This window comes from Falco peregrinus, chromosome Z, assembly GCF_023634155.1.
Source record: "Falco peregrinus isolate bFalPer1 chromosome Z, bFalPer1.pri, whole genome shotgun sequence".
NCBI classification, from domain to species: domain Eukaryota; kingdom Metazoa; phylum Chordata; class Aves; order Falconiformes; family Falconidae; genus Falco; species Falco peregrinus.
The window spans coordinates 31698460-31706414 of NC_073739.1; positions in this window are offsets into that span (position 1 = coordinate 31698460).

The window sequence follows — 7955 nt, forward strand, 5'->3', positions numbered from 1 at the left end:
TAGACTTAACATCCCATGGCTTCTTGAGGAACAGCAATGGGTGACACATGTAATGGAGCACAGAGTCCTAGGCCCAAGGACATCTAGACATCCTGAGGTGGGTTTCCTAGCTGAATTTGGTGAGGCTTCTATTATTAGCTCTTCATGCAAAGTACTTACAGAAACCTAAATAACTGCATACGCCCTTGATTTTGGTAGCTTTGTCCTGACCCTTCACATGCACACACTTGTAAGCCTCTTTACATGCTACATTTTTTTAAAAAAATACATATTTGTTTTTCCTTTTAAGCAAATTCAGGGCCTGCCCTGGCTGCAGAGTTAAGGTATTATTTTCAGAGTGGGCACAGGGAGGCCCGGAACTTGTACATGTCCTTCTCTCAGCAGTGCCAACAGCATCGCTTCTCATCCAGGAACAGGATCCTAATTTTCATTATCTTGTGTCCGAAGAGTGTATGTTTTTAAACCAAATGGTGCATTAAGATGAAAGGATGCTAAGAGCAGAGAAAGGAAGAACAGACAAAATAACTGGCAGTTTTATACTGTGAGTTGAGCACTTAAGCATTAGGTAACATATTGTGGAGAAAAACACATTATTGCCTACTTCAGAGATTTCTAGTCTCTGCATCAGACTTCATGCACTTTGCACCTGTGTTGAGTAGGCACCCATACCGAGTGTACTCATGTAAACATACACAGAGTACTTTAAAATGGCAGTGTTATTCATGTCCAGAATTGCACAGAACAGTCAGACTGCCAAGGATTCTGGAAAGGACCTGTTATGGGACAAAAATAATGTAGTTTTTACATTCAAGTGTAATTTTTTTATCCTTTGCTGTTAGAATATATTGTGCCAAAAGCTTGACCTTACAGCCTTAAAGGGAGAGAAAGTGTTTTCACTTGGAGATATTTAATAGAGATGGTTATTTAAAGGAAAAACTAAATACTGAAAGATATTTGACTTCTATGAACCAGAAGTAAAATGCTGTACTGCCAAATTAACAGGCTTGCCAGAACTCAGCCAAACATCATCTTACCCAAGTTTTCCAACTCAATCTGCCTTAAGCAGAAGATACACTAGGGAAACATGCTGCCAACCCAAAAGACACAGGGGTAATCACTGACTAAACCCAGACTTGGAATAGAAAGTGCAAAGCACACACCTTATCCCACAATGTCAGGAACACGCATAAGGCACTGGTGTTCAGAAAAGGGCATGAGCTAGACTCAGGAGCATTGTTCATATTATTGCATCCACCATGCCATATCTGGGGTAACATCTGAGACGTGTCTCAAGGTGTTCATAAAGAAATTCTCTCCCTATTCACGTGCACAGGGCAAGAAAACCACAGCTGCAGTGTCTCCCCTGCCTATTTTGAACTTGCATATAGGCAAGTCCACCAGCACTTGCAAAGCCTTTGTTTGACCCCACGAGGGACGACTCCACACCATCACTTAATGTTGTTCCCTTACCCCTTTGCTGGCTTTAAGGCATTTTGTGCTCTTGTAGGGGCCCGTATCTCCTTAAGCTCCTTGTCACCACTGGACTGCATGAATTGCCTGCTAGCACTCGAACAGAAATGTTTTGTGTGGTGTGAGTGATTAAAAACCTTGCTGCTTCCCTGCTGGAGGATACTGCTCCCACAGAAGGTCCAGCTAAGCAGCATGCTCCTAATCTGCCTCAGCACAGACAGCAACAGACAGAAGCATTCTGTGCTCGCCGAGGTGGTTTTGCACTGCGTAGATTAGGAAGGACTTGCATGCTGTTTGTCAGCTGAGTTGCGGAGACAGTAAGATAGAAGTCAGTAACAGCTTAGGCAGACACAGACACAGCTATACCAAGGCAAGTACATCAGCCTCTGACGAAAGCAGTCATAGGAAATTATTTCCCATGCTCCGTACTCCACTGAATGTTTCAATTATACTGATATACAAGGGACAGTTGTGCCAGCACATTTTCCCCTTTAGGCACAGCTCTTCAGTAATAAAATTGTACACGAGTCACATTGCTAACACACAATCAGTAACAACAGTAAGTTTCCTTGTAGAGATGAGCCCTTATGACAAATTGTCAGGTGTTTCCACTGATAATAGGTAGGTAGTGTTTACAGCTTAAAGTCATCTAACACTTACTGTAAGATTCTTCTCTCTGTAGCTCATACATTTTGTCAGGCTCCCACCTCCATGAGAAAGATTCTGTCTCAGACACATTTTGAAATGAAAATCTTGGTAGCCGCAGTTGCAAACTAGCTGGGCAGCCTGTCTTCCCAGCTCTGACAGCACCGTATTGCTGAGTGTGGCTGACTATCACAGAACTGAGGTGCCTTTTGAAGAGAACTGTAGAGCTTAAAGCTTCTTTGCTATCCAGATGACAGCAAGCATAAACATTTGAAAGAAAACCTGAAAATTTCTGTTAAAACATAATGACCATCTTGTTTCCCTCCCCACAACCCCCGCCCCCCCCCCCCCCCCCCCGAACTTTAGTCTCCAGCATGTTTTCTTAGGATTTGCATGATTTGTTTGGTCAGACATCTGTTTTACAGAAGATATTTTTCTGCTAGAGTACATATCTGGTTATTACTTCACTGGTAAACTCAGAAGTGCCAATACCTTTGCAAGTATCACTGTGCTTGTATAACCAGTATAAAGCGCTATTAACCTTGTCAGTAGATGACTCTCTACATCTAGACATTTTCAAGAATGAGAAGGCTGCAAGTTGGCCACATCATGAGAAAATAGTCTGAGTCTTGTCAGAAGAGCCCACCGTTCTTGACACAGAACCACAACAGGGGTAAATCTTGGTATTTCCTCAGACCACAAGTGACTAAGACCACATCCCAAAATACGCTGTCCCAGTGGACACTGTTCATCATCTCACCTTGGGATGAGTTATTTTCACTGAAATTCATGCCAGTGTCTATAAAGAATACTCAGCCTTATTCCACGTACCGTCTCAATTTTGTTTACGAAAGATACAGGAACTCAATAACACTATATGCAGAGGCGCAACTCTCTTCCCTCTTCATTGGTGACATTTATTTTAAGGATTGCATTTGTCTGTTTTCTCTCTCTGAGCTTTCTTGACTGGCTGCGGCAAATATATTACTTTGTCCTGAAGACCTTGAACATCCAGTACCCCGTATTTAGTGTAGTTTCAAACAGGAACAATTCGTGGGGGTAGAAATGTATACTTTTTGTTCTATGCTGGAGCGTCAAATGTGGTTTAAAAAAAAAGCAGGTAACAAATCTCCAAGAGTCTGAACTTCATGTCCATTTTAAGTGGTCGTGGTCACGTGTTTTCTCTACTGCTGGGGAAGTGGAAAAAACATGGAAAAATTACGCAGCTTTCATTTATTAATTCCATTCCCCATGAGTTGTTCTAGATTTAAAGAATGCATTGCATTAATGTATTTCAAGTGTCTAAAATAATCTCCACTACAGTTTAATTACAGCAGCAGATTTTAATGTTTAGTATCAGACAGACTGTTCATATTATGACATAAATACTAGTATTTATTCCCTTTATGATTATCTCCAAGAAAATATTTCCTATCACACAAGCACTCTGTGCTAAGAACCCAGTTTACAATAGCCATCGACTGAAATCAGGGCAGATGCAGCAGTTTTCTTGTACAGGCACACGCACCCTTTGCAGTTCTGTACTGAAGATGTCTTCTCTCTTTCACAAAGGGGAGCAAAAATACTTTTTGGCTGAATATATGCATGGAAAAAGATACAAAAACCCTACAGGAGCCACAGGGTTAAGACATTTAACGCAAAAAGGTCCCCAATAAACCCATTCCTTCCCTTCCAGTTCAATGAAGATACGTAACATTACCAGTTAGTTATAATCTGTTCTGTCCTATGACTTCAGTTTGGTCTGGTTACAAAGGGTGAAGAAAAAAAAAATAATTCAGATTTTCAGCTGTCGGAACAGAACTCCAAGAAAAAAATAAGCGGTTCTTCTAGGGTCCTCAAAGCATTTTTCCTAACTGTGCAGATAGGAATTCAAGGCTCCTAAATTCATCAAGTGCACGGAAAGTTTCTGGGATGAGAATATTCCAGTGCAAGACACCTCAATGCGACAGAATCTATTGTCCCTAAAAAGGGGCATTTTATCTCAATTAGCATCTGAGAAGAACAGACTATGCACATTAAAGACCCAAAGAAACACACTAAAAAATTTCAAATGCTTTAAGTTGGTTTTATTACAAAATTACACTTGGTGATAGTTGCATACAATAATAGTATGTGCTGTCAGTGTTGTGTAGCTGCTCCCACATAAAGCAACAACTGCGGCACCTGCCTGCACTAACCAGAAGTAGGTTACTTTAGTAGCTAAGTTACCTGCAGTCATTACTGCTGCATCTGATGTGACCGTGTTAGGAACCACAAGTGGGTAAACCGAGGCATGAGAAATTGGTTTTGTGCCTTATAAATTGCAGGTATAGCTTTATGTATTTATTTCAGGAAATGAACCCTTTACTGGTGCATTTCTGTAATTAAGCCTTAATGCATGTCTTGACTGCACCTGGCTACCAGCAGCAGCAGCAGTGACCCGAGACTATTACCACTGCACTCTTTCATTGCAATACCTCTTTACTAGGGGAATACTACACCGGATTTTAAACTAGTTGATGGCCCTACTTAGTGCTGCTTTCATTTACGTGCAGTACGTGTTGTGCTGTTTGTCCTCCTTGAGACTTGGGCTAAAGTCATCCCAGTGTAGTACTATGCAGCGTTGGTTTACATGCGATGGACTCGTGGGCCGTAACACCGTGCCCTGCGCACTCGGCGGTGGTGTCGCCCCTGTGGGTCGGGCGGCCCCTGGCGGCAAATGCCAGCAACTGCACCTCTGGCTTCCCTTTTCCTGGGAGCCGGCCTATGGGCGGGATCCCAGCCTCCTCCTTCCCCCCGGGGCCAATTACTGAAAAATTTAGGGTTTCTGGCAATTCTGAGTATCTTTGGTCCGTCGGATGCACCACAGCGCGGGTCGTGACCCTGCTGGCTAGGAACACTGAACGGGGTTTGCACCTCCTGGACCTGGTGGAGATTTAAGCAACTAATTCTAACTACTAACCTCATGGCTACTCCAGCTCCCGCGTGGTTGCTCTGGCTCCCGCGGCAGTGTCAGTATCAGTGGCGCCTATACTGAAGGAGAAGTATAGATTCTATATATGAAGAAGAAATGGAAACGGAAAGCAGCTCATTTTGTAAAGGGGGAGGATGAAGCAGGGCCATCACAGGATCAGGATGAACGCAGCGAACAGAACAACAGTTAACCTCCCGATTTCTGTTTCTGAATGAACAGTGGGATAATGCAGAAAGATTATGCCTGTCAATCAGGTGAACACCTTATCGCCTGGTTACTTCGATGCTAGAATAACAGGGGTAATACTATAGAATTGGAGGGTAGGGAAGCCAAGCAGCTGGGATCACTTTCTAAAGAAGGAGACGTTGACAGGGCATGCAAAAGGAATGCAAGCCCTCAGCCTCTGGAAGGGACTCCTGTCAAATGTTAAGGTACCCCTACAAGGAGGGTACCACACGTCACGCAGGCAAGTGGACCGCAACAGAGAACCGGACACTCAAGGGAATTAGCTGTGAAAGACATGACTTCTTATAACCAGGATGATCCATGGTCACCCATGGATCCTGGCAAAGTCCTTATGCACGCAGCCCATGTGACAGAAACTGGTACAGAGCAGACCATCATCATGTGCCAACTCACTGGCAACAATGAGTTGAAAAGACGATGCACCAACGGTGGATGAAGTTATGAAGATAGCGGCTCTACCTCCATCACCTCAGCTGTGGAGAGACCGGTCCAGCAACTTGATGAGGATATCCTGTTCCTCACCTGTATGGACCTGCATCTCAGCCATCAACCACAGATGCCCTTCTGTTTGGGAGGGAGAACACAGGAGATACCACAGGGTACCCTGTGGTTTTACCTGTGGGACCATGGAGAGAACATGAGGAGGTGGGATGGAAAAGCCACCTCAGTCCTGGAGGCACAGGCGCATTAATTACAAGGAAAAATAATCATAAATAAAGAGTCTTCCAAGAAGGCTGCTGCTCCAGTCTCCAGAGGGCAGCTTTCCAGACAGACTGATACAGCTGGCTTTACCCACAATCCTGTGAAAAGGAATTCTAATCCATTCTGCCAAGACATAAGTGACCAGAACTACTCCACGCTACATCCGCTTCGCACCACTTGCCACCCTGGTGGAGAATCCTACAAGCAGGATTACAGCGACCCTGCCTGCAGCCAGGCGGAGGACACGGATAGCTGCGTTTACCAGACCATGTGGATCTGCCGGCCAGGCACATCAGACCCACAGGAACATAAAGCTTTAGTAGATACAGCTGCACGGTGTACTTTAACGCCATCAAGCTATGAAGGGGCCGAGCCAACCAGTATTTCTGGAGTGACAGGGGGATCTCAACAGCTAACTGTATTGGAGGCTGAACTGGGAAGGAGTGACAAAAATATCCCATCGGGACTGGCCCAGAAGCTCCTCGTATCCTTGGCATAGACTCTCTTAGGAGAGGGTGTTTCAAGGATCCGAAAGGGTATCAGTGGGCTTGTGGTATAGCTGCTCTGGAAACAGAGGAAATCGAGCAGCTTTCTACCTTGCCTGGTCTTTCAGAAGAACCTTCTGTGGTGGGGATTACCGAAAGCTGAGGAACAGCAGGCGCTGATCGCCTCTACCACGGTGCACCGGGGGCAATACCGCACCAACCGAGACTCACCGATTCCCACCCAGGAGCTGGTTCGCCAACCAGAGAACTAATCTCAGCAGAACCCATTCACCCTTTAATAGCCCCCCATACGGCCACTGTGACAACCTAATGGAGAATGGAGACTAACAATGGACTATCGTGGCCTGAATGAAGTTAGTGCCGCCACTGAGTGCTGCCGTGCCAGACATGCTAGAACTTCAACATGAACTGGAATCAAAGGCAGCCAAGTTGTACGCCGCCACTGATACTGCAAATGCACTTTTCTCAATCCCTTTGGCTGCAGAGTGCAGGCCACAGTTTGCCTTCACTTGAAAGGTGTCCAATGCATCTGGAATCGACTGCCCCAGGGGTGGAAACTGGAAACACATCCCTACCATCTGCCATGGACTGATCCACGCTGCACTGGAACGGGGTGAAGGTCCAAAACACCTGCAAGACATTGATGACATCATCGTATGGGGCAATACAGCAGAAGAACTTTTCGAGAAAGGGGAGAAAATCACCCAAATCCATCTGAAAGCCGGTTTTGCCATAAAACAAAGTAAAGTCAAAGGACCTGCACAGGAGATCCAGTTTTTAGAGACGAAATGGCAGGATGTATGTTGTGAGATCCCAACAGATGCGATCAACAAAACAGCAGGGATGTCTCCACCAACTAGTAAGAAAGAAACTCACGCTTTCTTAGGCGTTTTGGGCTTTTGGAGAATGAACATACCAAGTTACAGTACGATTGTAAACCCTCTTTATCGCGTGATGTGAAAGGAAAACTATTTTAAATGGGGCCCTGAGCAACAAGCCTCTGAATAAATTAAACGAGAGATAGTTCGAGCAAGGCCTTGTGCCAGTTTGGACTGCGCAAGACGTAAAGAATGTGCTCTACACCACAGCCGGGGAGAATGGCCCTGCCTGGAGCACCTAGCAGAAAGCACCAGGGGACACTCAAGGTCAGTCCTTGGGCTTTTGGCATCGGTGATAGAGAGGATCTGATGCCCACCAGACTCCAACTGAAAAAGAGATACTGGCAGCTTATGAAGGGGTTCGAGTTGCCTTGGAAATGATCAGTAGTGAAGCACAGCTCCTTCTGGCGCCCCGGTTACCAGTGCTGGGATGGAGGTTTCAAGGGAGGGCCTCCTCTACACATCATGCAACTGCTGCTAGGTGGAGTAAGTGGGTCACGCTGATTACACAACGAGCTCAGATAGGCAATCCCA